Below are 17,238 nucleotides of genomic sequence, written 5' to 3'. Positions count from 1 at the left end.
GCCATACTCTTCCTACTTGTATTTTAGTCTGTTTGTTTTTGCCCTGTGAAAATCAGAAAATTGTGATTAAATAGCTTGCGAAGTCTATGAAAGCCTCCACCATGTGTCCATAGGTCAGCCCTTGTCTTGCACCAATAAAATACACAGACATGCATTCCCTGCCTGACATTTAGATAACAAGATTTGTCAAAACTAGTTTTTTTGCAATAAAAAGATGATGATGAGATATTATTTGCATTTTTTTCACACACAACCCACCCATATAGTTTGCCGAACCCAGTAAATCAAGGACTTCCCGTTGTTCTTCCATTGTTTAGACTTCATTTAAAAAAATTATTTTTAGAGCTGATTAGTTGTGATTGCTTTTGATCAGATTGGCTTTGTTCACAATATCAAACCGAAGATGTCTTTGCTCCCTTTTGTTAAAGGCCCCATTGTCAACCAATGGACATGTTTTATATATTCATTAATACCAATTTAACTGCACATGCTGTGACAGATTCCACAAAACGTAACTCTCATAATTGCTAATGCCAATGAACCAATTGAACAACTTTTTAAGATCTGGTTTGATAACCTTGCCATATTATGCTTAAATAGGATTCCAAAACTATAATTTCAGGATTTTTATCAATTGTCAGTATTACTGAAAAAAACCTTACACTCACATTGAGCACTGGTTGCAATTTTCAAACCATTTTCAAGTTTATCGCAGAATTCTGTGAGAAGCAACGCCATGAAATTAGGTCCTGGTTTATTGTTAATTGTTCGAGGCTCTTACTGTACCATTGTTACATGTGTACTGCAATCAGTTTTCTATTGTTTTGCTTACGTGGGTAAAGTTGTACTTTGTAGTTTTCACAAAAAAAAACCAAATAAATAAAAGAAAGAATTTTTAATGATGATGCCACTACGTGAAGTGAATAGTGATTCTTTGAAGAATAAAAAAAACCAATTATGCAGTGAAGTCCTGCATAATGACATGAATGAAGAACCCAAGGTTATAAAACTCAATTGATGTTTGTTTGTATAACATGCTCACACCTTACACACATGTAACATAAATCATAATTGAAAATGTGGGACATGTCCTAAAGCGGCTTTGCTAAAAATAATTGTTTACTTCACACTGAAAGTGATTAGATTAGTACATGTATACGAACAGGTTGCCAGCTAGTTGCTATGTGATGCATAGTTGCTATGTGATGCGTATATTATTGAGATGGTTCCCTTTGTGTTAGGCAGTTGGTGCTTTTGTTTGTTTGTGAACCAGCTTTGCAGTAAGGCAGTGGACACTATTGGTAATTACTCAAAACAATTATCAGCATAAAACCTCACCTTCTAACGAGTAATGGGGAGAGGTGGATAGTATAAAACATTGTGAGAAACGGCTCCCTCTGAAGTGGCATAGTTTTCGAGAAAGAAGTAATTTTCCACGATTTTGATTTCGAGACCTGAAGTTTAGAATTTGAGGTCTCGAAATCAAGCATCTGAAAGCACACAACTTCGTGTGACAAGGGTGTGTTTTCTTTCATTATTATCTCGCAACTTCGACGACCGATTGAGCTCAAACTTTCACAGGTTTGTTATTTTATGCAGACATGTATGTTGAGATACACCAAGTGAGAAGACTGGTCTTTTGACAATTACCAATAGTGTCCATTGTCTTTAAGCGTGTCCATAATTAAATGTACTTTTGTACTTAATTGGAGGGTAGCCATAAAGACAAGAAAAACCTTGTGTTTGCCAGCAGTTATTGCTGTTATGTTGTGGATGAGTGGAGACCTAATTGGTAATGAGCAATGGCAGCATTTAAATTTGTTTTTTTGTATGTGAAATACATGAACCACCTTTGTGCACATAGTTAAGTTTATTGTGCTAATCACATATTTTTTGTTACTAATCATACAAATGTATACAGTATAAAATTAATTAAGGATATTGACTTTAAAAGACAGTAGACTTTTGTAAAAGAAAGGGGCATTATGCTAGGTTCTAGAGATTTTGTTTTATTTGTGTTATGTTATGTGTGCCACTGTCTGTGCTGGTACGCTTACATTACATTAACAAAGATGTAGATGAGTAAAGAAATGATTAAGACAAATATTTGATCTGTCAAGGCAATCAGATTAGTATGTGATCAAATGTAAAGATGCTAATGTAGAGCAAATACAACCAGATAGAGATTGATTATAAATAATTTAACGAAAGAAGAAGACGTAACAAACAAGGAAGCAGGGACTAAACATTTTGATTGAGATCCAATTTATGTGAAATTTTTAAAGTACATGTACTTTTGTCAAAGTGTTTCTGTTTGTTGTTGGAGGTTGGCAATTTATTTGTTTATTAGTTTGTTAAACATATTTTTATTAATTTAATTTATTGTATTATTATTATTTTCTTTGGTTTGGGGTTGAAATTTCAACAACATGGTTCCCTCTTCACTCGGGGCACCGTATTCTCCATTATAGGGCATTGGATTATCTGATTATATTTTTGATTGGATCTGGCACTATGCACAAGCCAGCCAAGGTAACATGTATTAGTGGCTAGTTGCCTCATGTGTATGTACAATGCCAATAGAGAAAACGCTTTCAACTTCCAATCCACTTAGCAGTAAATAGAAAGGTTAATGGTACGCTGCACGATGACAAAATTTGCATTTTGTGCACGGCACAAGCGGCACACATTAGAAAGAGATACAACTATGTGCACACATTGTATGAGGTGTAAATATTCATTAACCTATTTGATGTTAATTTCGACCATGTAATTTTTTTTTTTTACTAAAAGAGTGACCTTGTACATTCCAGTGCTTTTCTGGCAGGCAAGTAAGCACTGAAAATAAGGTTAATTGGTTATTCCTTAAAAACATTGTTTTTACTCTGTTTTCATGAAGTATGGAAATAAATAAATATCAGTTTTGAATGAATGAAAAAGGTAAACATGGTGATTATGACATTTATTATCATAATTTGGACATAAATTCAAGCGCTATAAAATTGGAGTTGAATAAATGTTGAGATGTGCCTCCTTATAAATTGTATCAAAAGTTGGTAAAAAATCAAACCGCGCAACCTTTGTAAAATATCGATTTGAAATATCGGTTTTTGATTGGGGTTTTTCCATTGGGCTGTGTAAAAAATGTGCCTGCTGGAAGTGAAAGCTATGTGGCCTGTTGTAAACTTGTCACAGGTAACGTGGTCTATACAATATGTACGTACATGGACAAGTTCTGGCAGAAATCATTGGGGGCGTTTTTTTTTTCCAAGTGAGTGTGTACTAATGAATTTTTTTTTAATGAAATCCGAAAGACTTTTTTTATATTTATTCTGCTTCGCTTTGTATGTAATGTAAATCTGTGTCAAGAAGCACAACCTTTTCTATAAATCAAACAACTGACCCACTACTGGAAACAAAGAGAAACTGTCTTTCAATTTTCTGGTGCGGAAATTAGGTGTGTCTTTAGGGAATGGGGGTAAAGAGGGGTGTGGCAGTGATGCATGAAATTAATTAAATTGTGTTATTCTCAATGAGGTTTTTATACTTATTGAATGTCAGAGCTATCTCAAGGGGGGGGGGGGGGGGTATACACCGGTTAGGAGGTCAAGTATTCACTCTGATTAAATTCTGACTGATATATTTGTTAAACAACCCGCGTTGACACATCATTTAGTTGAGTTTGTTGACACAACTTGTGATTTGATTGACTCTGTGGTAGAAAGATGTCTTGCTGTCCAGGTCTTGTTATCAATCAGGTTTTGGTAAATACTCACTCCTGGAATATTTAAACAGTGGTTTGTAATGCTAGGCGATTTAAAACATTCTGAATGGCGATATATTTCGGGTAAACGAAAATATTGCCGATATATGACAAAATATGTCAATATATAAATCAATTTGGTGACTGCGGTGTCTTGACCTGCTGTCTGTACTGCTCACTGGCTTACACAATACAGTGTAAGAAATCCTTTACTGAAACCTTTGCAGAATATTTCAAAGACTGTTTAGCTTACGAAAGCGGACTTTTGGTTACTTACAATATTTTTTTTAGCAAACAAAAGACAAAATTATCTATGTATTAAGAGTATCGTCTAAAGTTGTCACTATATTTTGATTTATTTGAAACCAACATCGATATTGATTGTGATATTGACCAGTGTGCTAGTGGTTTAGTTCATGTAACATGTACATGTATACACACAGGACTTCTCTTCCTGCGTACCTGTTTGTCAAAGGCCGAGTGCATCAAGGTCGGAAATTCCATCGGTGGTAAAAGCAAAATGTCTTGTGCGAAATGAGCAGTTAAACAAATATTCTTTGAACTTTGCAGTGCAGATTAAATTATAGTGCTTTGTTTTTTAATAAACATTGACATTTGCAGTGACCTGGTTTGTCTGCCTTTTTTTCATACCAGTCTGTAGCTTACACAACTCTGTGCGTGTAGTTGGTAGAGTCTGATGGTACAGTGTACATTGAGCTATAAGATGTAATTAAAACTCATCGCCATAAAATACCTTCAGATTGTTAACATGAATAAGCGTACATTAATTAAGTAGGAAAGTATTGTATTCAATGTCATGCGCTTTTACATTTAAAATGTAAACCATACCTTACAAATTACTTATATTATTGCTATTTTTTTTTTAAGGTTATTGTTGGTTTATGTATTTGTGTACGTGTGAAAGTGAGCGTTGAACCTTACTCCAAAGCATGTATACCAAGGAAGTAAAAAAACCGAGAACTGACACCAAGGAAGTGCTAACCCAGAAACATAAAATGTACATATATTAGCAATGTTTATAGGTAATTCATGTACATGTAATGCACGTATCAGTTGCAGTCCCGGCCCCGGGGGACCCGGGACTAGCAGCGACTTGGCCGGCCGGATGGGGCACTTGTATTTGGTACATTCCAGGCTATACACTTGCCCCGGCATGCGGGGCACATTATCACAACTTTCGCTCGATCCCGGCCCCGACATGCGGGGCATTTATAACAAACCCCGCACGATCCCGGCCCTGACATGCGGGGCATTTGTTACATACCTTGCACTATTCCGACCTCGACATGCGGGGCATTTGTTCTGACTGATGTCTATTTACCCCTTGGTATTTTTATTAATGTTTTGGAAATATCACAAATAAACAAACATGGTTTGTTAATTTGTTTGCAAGAAATGTGTTGAGTAAACAAAGATATCAAAGATATGTTGTTTGATTTTTATGTTTTTTTTTGACAGTGGGGTCCTAGTACTCTGGGATCTAGAGTAGAGTGGGCCAGTGCATGTAACGTAACCGTGGGATGATCCCTAGCCTTGCTCAAGGCAGTCGCATTATTCGCTCCGAAAATACGCCGCTGTAAACCCACCCGTATACCCTGTGCGTGGTGCGCGTGCGATCACACCGCATGACCCACCCGTATACACACTGTCACATCGTACGACTACTGTGCACACAAGTCATCCGCACTCGTACCACTAACCGCATGCGGAGGCCGTCAGGCCGACAGCCTTGTCGGGTCTGTAACTTCCGGGTTTAATGTGTTGTATTGAAAAATTTCCACAAGTGGAAAAAAATGGTGGGGCTCTCGGATATGCTAGTATGCAGCCATGAATATGTATATCTTTCGTCAGACCTACATGTATCAGACAACACAGGATGTGAGGCAAATGAATTATTCATTTTGACGTCCAATCACGCACTTCCCTTATCACGACCTTTGGACCCTATGCGTCCGGCCGTGGTGGTGGTGTGTGATGTAAACATGTCTCGTCTTTTGCGGGCATTATGGCACGGTTTTTGCACATCCCCGTCTATGTCCCGGCTACCTCTGCCAAAGTCCGGGTCCCCCGGGGCCGGGACTACAATTGATACGTGCATAACGTTGATGGAAGTTTTACTATACATGTTTACATGAAGGTAAAGTGTTGGAAACAATAAAGGTAAGAAAGTCTCGTGCCAGGGTCGAAACGTCGGGTCGTTAACTATTTTTGCATTTATAGGTCCTTGTGGTTTGTAAGAAGTTGATAACAGCTATTTCTCCAAATTATTTTTAGGACACTTTCCATCTTCATTTTGGACAAATAAGGGTAAATATTTGATCTGTCGAGGCATATTTTTGATTTAGGTACGTGATCAAATAGATACATGATCAAGTAGATACATGTAAAGTTCCATCTTCATTTTGGACTGTATTATAATTCCTACCTGGCATCAGCCTTTAACTTTCTATACACATATAGTTAAGCATTCAAACCATAATGAGGTGTGTGATGCACATCGTCAGCATCTCAACCGCCTACGTAGTTTCCCCCATGTCTTTTGCCCGTTATTAAATTGACAACACCTGTCTTCACAGAGCTGGTCCTCATCATGTTCGAGTGGCCAGTCCACAAAACCAATCAAAACTGGATGCAATGTGGCACTCCAAAATAAAAAAACACGCCAGCTCGTCCCTAACGCTGGATTATACTCTCCCTAGATCCTGTGTTTTTATTAAACGAGGGGCTTGTTCGAATGGAGGTAGGCATTAAAATGTCAGGACTCAGGACGGCCAGGATTAACGGTTAAAAACCGGGAAGGATTTTTTCGTTTTTGTCTCTCTCGCGGATCGATCGGCGATTGCAGATACTTTGAGGTAATGATTCTGAAAGATGATACGTTGTTTTGGTTCATGTGTTGTGGCATGATGGAGATGAGCCTCGAGCCATGTGCTGTTAGTAACGAGGTTAATATGTTAAGTTTGTCGCCACATTCTGGTGGCTTCTACCGTCAAGGAATAACTGGGTCATTACGAGTGAACTTGAACTTGATCTGAAGACTGTCCATGTCTGTCTTGAGCTTAAACCATAAACCCAATGCGTTATCAGCTTTCTGTAGTCACTGAAGGAACATGCCAGTCTTCATTGACGTCTTGGCGGGAGACTTGCCTAGGGACTGGGCGGGACATTTGCTGTTGTGAAAATAAATTGTGTTGAGGCGGTGTTCTGAATTTGTTTGTTTATTTGTACAACTGCATCACTGGGCTAAGAGATGCAGAGGCGTGAAATGATGGTCGTTATTTAGGGAGCAATTACACGTATGTACTTCCATCTATATTCTGCATCGAATCCCTTATGTACATAAGAATACTTTGTTGGTCTAATTTCTATATTAAGGAGGTTTAAAAAAGTAGGGTACGTCGACATTCATTTGAAGATGTAATGAACTGCATCCAGGCATTGAGTCATCCTCTCAAGTTATTATCTTGTGGCAGACCACCTCGGAAGACATTTGTTCTGAGATGGTCTCTGATGCAAGAAGTGAAGATGTTAACCGTCTCAAGGTCCCTTGGGGATGTGCACTAGTAGTGCTACTCAGGATACCCGGGAAGATAATGACTTGCATCCATTGAAATAGAACCCCCATGAGCGCTGAGCTCGACTGACCTCTGTGGTGTATCGATACCACGTGACATGCACGTACATGTATGACAAAATATCACCCGACACCCATGTACGACTATGAAATCCCGTGACAATCATCTATGACAAAATAATACCATGTGTTACGCAAGGATTACAAAATATCATGTGACACACACATGTATGACAGTGTAATCGTGTTACACCTTTGTCACTCATGTACATTTTTGACAATGACATCATGAGACACCCATTTAGGACAATGAGATCATGGCACACATGTATGACAAAATGATAGCGTGACACATGTGTGACAAAAAAACACGCGACACTCATGTCTGACAAAATGATATCACAAGACACCCATGTAAGACCAACTCGGAACGTCTTGTAAGACCAACTCGGAACGTCTTGCACCAAGACGAGCAAATAGCAAATGAGCAAATGTGATGCAATGACTTGCATGTACCTTCACTCTACAGTAAGCAGTTCTCTGCACTCTGAAGAAAAAATTTGTAGCGCTGAAAAATCCAGTCATAATCTATAGTAATAGGTCGTGCATATTTTTTTAATAGTGAAAAACAATAAGGCTGCGGGGGTCTCTCATAGACACTGTGATAAGTCAAAAAGTACATCTACCACTTCATAATGATCTTTAAATGTCAAAGAGTATGAAGTGCATGTATTTGCTGGGATAATTGCGGTGTACAAGTGAAGCGGTGTACAAGTGAAGCGGTATGTTTTGGGAAGTAGTGGGAATTTATCTTTTGTGAATCAAGATTGATTTCTTTTTTGTGTGGGAATTTATCTTTTGTAAATCAAGATTGATTTCTTTTTTTGTAAGTGTGCACCGTTCTGCTTTGTATTATGTGACCAGAAACAAATTGTGCTTGCGCGTCTTTGTGTTACTTGCAAGTTATTAAAATTTGAAATGCTAACCTCTTGTACACACTTCTTTAATAAGGTACAGAATGAGCCTACATAGATGTTTGAGTGCATTGCTGATCAAATTGACTGCCAGAGGGGCTGTAGAGGGTTTTTAGCCTTGGGGTCCACAGTGTGACATCAATGGCTCTACGTGCGTTCTGATAAAAATGAATACCGCCTACAACTAACATGATTCTATATTCCCAGAGTAATGTAGCTTGAAGTAGGAAATGAAATTAATCATTTATGATGGATATTTTGACATTTGAAGTTTTGAAGAATCTTCAGAATGTTTCATATATTATGTGAATGTAGTTGAGGTTCCGTACTTTTTTAATGCAAAAATTGAAGAGGAGTCATTACTGGGAAGGCTTGCATGTATTGGAACATTTTTGGAAACCTTGGATTCTCTTATACATGTTATACCAAGCCAAGGGACTCATCTTATAAGAGTGTAAGGCCATTTTCATTTTGCAAAGGGCACTTCTATTTAAGCCACTTCGGAGTTCCAGCTGCGCATGTCTGTTACTGCTGAAAATGCATTTTGTCTATCTCCAATAACCTTTAGCGGGTATTGTCAAAAGGTTACGGGAGATAGACAAAATCCGTTGTCAGCAGTAACAGACATGCGCCACTGACATTCCGAAGTGGCTTATTGGTCTGTTATACTCAGTGTTTTATATTTCCAGCCCAGTGTGCACAATGCATTCCACACATAATCTATACTTGATTTTGTGTCCAGAGGCGTGAACAAATAAGTTATTAGTGTAATATTTGCAATTAATTAGCCTACCAGAACAATGTTTACCTTACAATTGCTATCAAATTATCAGCGCAATTGCACTAGCCGTTCACAAACAACATTTCTCACGTTTTCTCAATGAGAGCTGATTTCAATGAACACAACTGAACTGTAGCGTTTTTAATATGCATGACCAGTTGCAGTGTTGAGTTACAGTGGTTAATACGTGCGTGCATGCGTACATTGTACATCATGTACATGGACATGTACATGTTCATGTACATGTACCCTGCATCATTTCATTGTATTTAAAGACATTTGTTTCCATTCTAACAGAGAATCAAAATAGCGATAACGAAGAACAGTAAGAGGAGAATTGGGAAAAGGGGTCATAAACAGGAAAGCCCAAGCTTGTAGTAGGTTTGCCCACAGACAAACAAAAAACACAAATGGACCAACATGAATTAACAAGTATAGTGAAAGTGCATGTAGATACAATGTTTAACTTAGACAGATTGGACTCTATGTGAACTTAAGTTGCTTCAGATTACGTGCAGTCTATTATAATTTGCATATTTTATGATTGAGTTTCAGTGAGTAAGATGCATTACATTGTTTGGTTGAGTAAAAAAGAATTAATCAAGAATTGTATGGCAATTAAATAATGCAGTGTTCAGAATTTTGCACGTAAATTGAGTGCTGGTCGGAGCATGGAGGAAAAGTTTATTTTCTTCCTCCTTGTTCGGAGTGACTGTGACTGTGACCATTTTTTTCTTGTTGATCGTGGTAACCAGTGGCCAAATGCCAACCAGCGCAGATCAGCATAGCTACCATGGCTACAGCACTGCATGTGATGAACATTGCTTGAGACAAGTAAGAAGTACAGAAAAGACAGTCTTGCACTTTGACATTCAATGTCAAGTATGCAGGTGACTTGCACGCCATCTTGTTAAAAAGCAGAGATGCTAACGGAGTAGTTTACTGCAGACACATGTACATGTACCTCTTGCTTGTTTAAATGGAGACACATTTAACCAAAAGGTTACTCTACCTTGGGTAAGGAATATTCAATAATGACACAGTGTATTTTGTATCAAGTTTTATAACACCCCTTGCAAGTATTCTGCCTGCTCATTGGTTTAGAGCGCGTCACATGACATGTCTTAGTTTTGCCAGACGACGGCCGTGTGATAGTGCGTCGGTTTGCCATGCGCTAGTCCGAAGACTAGCATACGGCGCCGTGCGCTAGTCCGACAGACTAGCACACGGCGTGCAGTACCCAGACGTCCGTTGCGTGTACGAGGATGATAAATTAATAGTCTGTAACCATTTCGGATTGCACGACACTACATGCAACACAGTAAGTAAAAGTGTTTGCAATCTGTATTCGCGTCGTCCGTGGATTGTAGCATTCAGGTCTGTAACTTAATAATAATAGTACAGTATTTAGAAATGTTTGGGGTGTTATAAAACAAATATTGACTGCTTTTACTCGCGCAATGGTTAAAAACTATGACTCCCTCGGTGATCCCGGAGCGTTCTATTTTCCCGAGGCGAAGCCGAGGGAAAATAGAACGCTCCGGGGATCACCTCGGGAGTCATAGTTTTAACCATAGCACTCGAAGCAGTCAATATTTGTATAATAGCCCCTCTTGCACTATACAAGATTAAAAACACATGTACATTAAGTTGTTTTAATGAGGGCATTGATAAAGTTTGTTTTCATATTTTCGGACCTGAGCAACGTGACAAATGGATTAAGCTGGAGGCGAGACAATTTACAGACGAACTGGTAATTTCTCCAGAGATGATACTATGAAGTGCACTGACTCACAACACGCCAGTAACTCTACACCGGCCACGGTTTGTCCTCTCTCAACTGTTATCTTTGGATGGCTCTCTTGTTGACTAATCTAACAGGAGAAATTATCACGCCAAAATAAGCGGGGTAAAAAAAAGAGCAGTCAAATTCCTGCGGGCGATAGGGCAGTGTGGAGGATGCTGTGAAACTTTAGGAAGATGTCATGTATGACCTACGCCTAAGCTTACCTTTAAAGGTGGTAAGGAGAGAAGATAACGCCGAAACCCAAACCAGGGCTGAATTTCATAGTGCTTCTGATCAATAAAGTATTGCATTACAAGTGATAATTTGTTGAGTCAAATTAGCAGGGAGCGCAGTCTCAAACATTAGATATTGCAAGATTGTTTGGTTGGTGACATGTTTTTTTGCTGATTTTTTTTCTGTGTTCAGGATATCATTGATCAAATCATGGTCGACTTTTAGTACATCAACCTGTGAACTGACTGATTAAGTAGAAATCCTGTAATAATGGAGATAAGAGAATTGTTACACATCCATGTCAGTAAGATAAGAAAAGCTGCATATGAAACCTTCAAGTGGTTTTTGTTTCCTCTCAAGGAATAATAACATAGTATCCTGTTTTGAGAATAGACCGATCCATTAAGCCACGCCCCATTACGTATTGACCAATCACAACCCATTGTTCGACAAATTAAGGTCCGACATGCGTGCGCGAATGCTTTGGGCGCGCGGCAGAGTTGTGCAGAATGACATTGAAGTGCGCAGTGGGCGGAGCCTAATGGATCGATCTATTACTAGAACTACATGTGGGCCTATCTCGCTGTTAATTTTTGAAACTGGAAACCACACAAAGATGATACAGGTCTATTCCTCGACATGTACATGTGTATGTAGTAGAGGTTTGGAGTGCTTCCCAAGAATATGCCTTATAGCTTCTCTTTATAGTAGTTCCATATTTACCTCGTGTCGAACACCTTATTATTTTTGTGTTTTTAAAAACCAATCACTGGTTAACACAATTGGTAACACAGTGACACAACCTGCACTCTTGATGATGACAGGTTTTCCTCCAGAGTGAAATGTTTTGCTCCTTCCTGTAATGATTCTATTTCTGTGTGGCTGCACAATTCAATTGTGGTGAATCTCCTTGCGGGAAGGATCGAGTGTAAAGCATCGCGGTATTGATTTGATGGCCCGTAGTACGCCAGTCTAATAATAACGCAGGGCTGCGCTGCGTCATTGGGGGGCCATAGCCCTGTTGCGTTGATTCTCTTTCCATCTCACCTGTGACTATTGTGCCTGAGGGGAGTTCGCAAGTTGATGATTCTTGTCTCTTCCCAGCTTTCTGTCTGGGGAAGAAAAAAACACCTTTGAAAAAAAAAGGGGGGGGGATATATCTGAGGCCTGGAATCTCATCTTGAGAGAGGGCAACGTCACTTTCATTTTGAAAAGGGCACTTCCATTGGAAAGTCTATGAGAAACTTTTGAAGGGGCAACAAGGCCAAGACCAGGGCAATGGAGGCCACGGCCTCTTTGAAATTCCAGGCCTGTAATATTGGCTGAAATAAAAAGCCTTAAAATAAGAACACAACATAAAATCTTCATGGATGACTAACACATTGTAAAACAGAACGATTGAGAAGTATATTGCATAGAATATAAGAAGAATAGAATAACGTGTCAGTAACAGAATGATACACCAAACGTCTCGATCACAAATCCATGACAACGGAGGTTGTGAGGCTAAATTAGTATTTTCGTACAAACCCAATTATCATTAGTCTTGTTTGTTACACTAGAGAAGCAGTGTGGATACAAAGCCCTCATTTATCCAACGATCGTAGATCACTTTAAAGGCACTGAACACACAATTGGTAATTACTAAAAATAATTGTTAGCATAAAAACTTACTCTGTAACGAGCAATGGAGAGCTGTTGATAGTATAAAAGCTCCCTCTGAAATGACATAGTTTCTGAGAAAGAGGTAATTTCTCACTCAAATAATAAAATACTTCAGCTGAAGCCTTTTATAATTCATCTGAAAGCACACAAAGTAATGCTACACAGGTTTTTTTTCTCTTCATTATTCTCTTGCAAATTCGATGACCACAATTTTGCAAATTTGATTTGAGCCCAAATTGTTCACAGGTTTGTTATTTTATGCATATGTTGGGATACACCAAGTGAGAATAGTGGTCTTTGACATTTGCCAAGCATGTCCAGTGCCTGTAACAGTGCACTGTTTGAATGTCGACTGAGCTGGACTGCAAGTAGTGTATCGATGTCAATAGAATTAGCCAGAGATAAATTGACACTGAATGAATATGACCATAGAACTCTATGAATGATATGACAGACTGCCTTAGAAACTATGACAACCTTATTAAAATAACAATGTTGAATTGCAACCATTGTGCCCCCGAATGTAATGTATATGATCACATTTTATAATCAAACTGGTGCAAATTTTATAATCAAACTGCACTGTAGGTGCTTAAGACTGTGCAAGTCTTGCAATAAAGTAATACACAATCATAATAATTTAACACACAAAGAGCTCCAGGTATATCAAATAATATGCTCCCAGGCACTGCTATTAATGTCTATACATGTAGGTAACCTTTTGGTAAGCATACTGTTGTTATGCTTAGCTACATGTACTGTACATTGACTATTTCTGCTTTAAGTGCTTAATTGGGCCCAGGCGGTGTTCATACACAAATGATGCCATTAGCCATCTCATGACTGTCCCTAGCCCTAATCACAGACTCATTTTGTTTGTACATTACAATGAAATGAGTCTTTGATTATAGCGCTCCTGTGTGCCCCATGCTTATTTGCCTAGTATGTACCGAGGCCCGTGTTCATGGTTACATGTGTCAATACCAAGAACCCTTCAGAGGTTCAATTTTGGAATGTTAATTTTGTGCATAGATGTCCCGAAGTCGGAGATCGAAGATGAGCAAGCATCTCTCCATATCTCTCTCTCTCGTCTTTGGCATGAGGAGATATTAGTTAGGACAGCATCTTTAGACAGCATACTGTGGTGTGTGTATATCGAGCACCGCGCTTCAACAGTAACCTGTCTACCATGAGTGGCTAGGTGAAATTACTCGGTTACATCACCGAGCTAGAATTACACTCTTGTATGATTTGGGCCAAATTGAAACTTAACGGATGACACCGGGAAGTTGTCAGTTTTGCAGTTGTTGTTTTTGATCTGACACCAATGCCAGGTGTTTTCTTTTTACTGGTTGCTTGAGATTATTCATTTGTGTTGGGATGATATTGCTAAAAGAAAAATAGCGTGACTTTTAATATTGTGATAGATTACATGTTTGGAGGCATTTTTGTTTTTTTTAGCAGAGCAGTATTTTTTAAATCTAGTCTTGAGAGATTAGTGACAACTGTGGCACATAAATTTGGACGACATCTTTCTTTTTTTACTCCTTGCTTTAGATTATTCATTTGCATCGAAATAATATGTTGCTGAAAATAAGGTGACTTTTAATAGACAGATTCTGTGCTAATAGACATTTTTGTTTTTTATCAGAGAAGGAGTGTTTTTTAAACATAACGTCTGAACGTACAGAAAAGATGAAGCCTTGAGAGATTAGTGTGGAACTGTGGAACATAAATTTGGACTACGTCTCTCTTTTTTCGTTGCTTGAGATTATAAAAAATGGAATGACTTTTAATAGACAATATTAGTGACTATAGGCATTTCTGTTTAGCGGGAGCAGTGCTTTTTTAAACCCAACATCTGAACGTTGAGAAAAGATTAGTGACAACTGCTGAACATAAACTTAGACTACATCTTCATGGTGATACAGCATTTAATGCTGTAAAGTGGGGTTTGCAATAAGACGATGTCGAGTCTAATCTCTGTGGGAGACCGCAAGGTTGTCAGAACAGCATCTTAAAAGGGTTTGTCCGATGAAGCGTTCCATGCGAGTGATGTGACCAGGTCTCTTTACCTTTAAATGTTCAGAATCATGTTAGAGTGCAAGATGGTTTGCGTACAGTGTATGTGTTGGGGCCAGGTACATGGGCATTGTACATTTATTAAAGTCTAGTAAAAAAATGTGTACAATAATAATTTTAGCTGATAGTTCAAGAAGATTGTAGCACTTCGATTTGATTTTTGTAGTCAATAGGGTATTTGGAATGTTTTTATTTTAGTTTTGTTTGTTTGTTGGGGTGTTGACTTAAGTGGACATGATCCTAAAGGGAGACATTCTATACACTTTTTGGTAATTAAGTTGTTGATGGGAAGTGTCTGGTCGATAATATGTACATTGTAGGTCGTGTACTAAGAATGTCTTGGCCAAGTTTTTTGTTATTGTGTCGGCAAGAGGGCTTACCCTGATGCCGACACCTTTACCCAGACAACATTGCTTTTTAATATTCCCTTCACCGTTTCAAGCCATCATAAAAATGGCAAAAACAACCCGCCCACTAACAGTGCAGAGTATTATTAGTGTACTCGAGATTACCATGGGAGTACACCCTGGAAAAATAGGCAACTTCAAAACAAAACCAAAATATGAGAAAAACAATTTACTCCCTTCGGTTTATAATTTGTTTCACCCACACAAATGCATTTGTAATGTTTCTTTATAGAAAAGTGACTTTATTATGATGTAACTACGTACGTCATTCAGTAAATAGCAATGACATTAAAAAGAGATCCCATTAAGAAAAGACTAGAACTTAATAGTACAAGAAGCGTACGAATAATTATACTCAATTTTTGTTCTCAAACTCTCTGATGAAAATATACATCAACAAATGAAGTGTTACAGTCACAGGGACATAATCTGATGGTATGATTTCGGATTTCTAAAGAGAACGAAAACTTACATAACAAGTTTTGAACCGAAATACAGTGTTAATTTGGAGATGAAAAAAATATTATTTGATATGTGAAATAAAAAGTTGCACACCCTTTCGATGATACCTCTGCTGCTGTTAAGTTGGGTGTGATCCCAGGCTACCGTTAAGTTGGGTGTGATCCCAGGCTACTCGGCATGCAGTTACAGGTTGAATGGCTACTGCCTGGCACTCCTGAGCAAATTATATCTCAAACTGAACATAATTTGGTCGTTGTGTAGCCTGTGCCGTAGACAGTAAGATCAATTGAAAAAGACAACAATAATGTGTAATACAATGAAACATTAGTTTATAATTTGGTAGCCATGACACTTTAACAAAACCTGCAGGACAAAACCTGCAGGTAGACAATGTGTAAATATTAGAGTGGGGATTGATATTAAAATTATTATTTAGATAAATTTAGCAGCAGAGGTTTATAAATATTGTAGTCCACAAAGCTTGAAATCATACTATTAGCCACTTGACCTTGAGATATTTCCCTCTGACGATTGTAGAATGACAACATGGACCTGTGAGTCTAGTGCCCCACCCACCTTCATCTCTCACAGGCTGCCTGTGGTCAACGGTGAAACCTGTGCAACATGACAGGGTTAAACCAAAAAAACGGGCTGATTTGCCACGAATGTCATTAGATAAGACACCACAGTGAGTCATCACTTACCCGGCTAAGAATACTCGTAAAATTGCATCAAGTACGGGCATTATATGCCGTACTAGAGCCATGTATACCCGCGTTAAAAGCCAGAACGGGTGCATTTCAAGTAGTTATCAATCGGCTACTCAGCGTATCACAGCGTGCTGATGTTTCTTAGCATGGCTTATTAGATGATTTATGTTTTGTCGAACACTCAGCGCGACAGTGTTTGGTTCATGTTTCCACATTTCAATGTCTTTGAGTGCTGTACTTGTTATTTATTAGCCTGCCTTATTCGGTTTACATCGGTTCGCTTGATTGAAAGAAACACTAAGAACCTTTCGTATGGTTATCTTTTATGGTATTAATTCACAACGATGCACTACATGTACAAAGCTGGTCACAATCAAACATACACATTGTAGAAAGTTCGTTTCAGATAGTAATAATATTTTAGCCATTGTGCTGTGATGAAAGAATGCTAGCGATGAATATCAGTAATCCTTTTTTTTAGATAGTAATTGTAAAAAATATAAAAAAATTAAAGAGAAAATTTACAGAGTCTTCTGTTAATTATCAATATCTCTGAGGTAATTGTATAAAATTGTCAATAACCATAATCCTTTTAGAGTATTTTACTAAAATTCTTCCTCCTAACAAAATCCAACACTATTTATGGTATCTCAAACACCTAAACTGATGGACTCTGATATTGGTGGTGAGGCCTGGTCTCATATGACGCATAACGCAGTCCTCTCAATCCAACAGAATTAAACAAAACATGGGCTTGAATTTTTAATGGGTTGGATGGT

At 38.3% G+C, this 17,238-nt stretch overlaps 1 protein-coding gene across 2 annotated transcripts in view; it reads left to right on the top strand.

Annotated features, from left to right (window-relative positions):
• Positions 1 to 17,238, top strand: part of LOC139950567 (plasma membrane calcium-transporting ATPase 3-like) — a 116,298-nt gene that overhangs the window by 47,479 nt on the left and 51,581 nt on the right. The gene's annotated exons all lie outside the window — the stretch shown is intronic.

This window comes from Asterias amurensis, chromosome 2 (assembly GCF_032118995.1).
Source record: "Asterias amurensis chromosome 2, ASM3211899v1".
NCBI classification, from domain to species: domain Eukaryota; kingdom Metazoa; phylum Echinodermata; class Asteroidea; order Forcipulatida; family Asteriidae; genus Asterias; species Asterias amurensis.
This window is presented reverse-complemented; position numbering and strand designations above follow the sequence as displayed.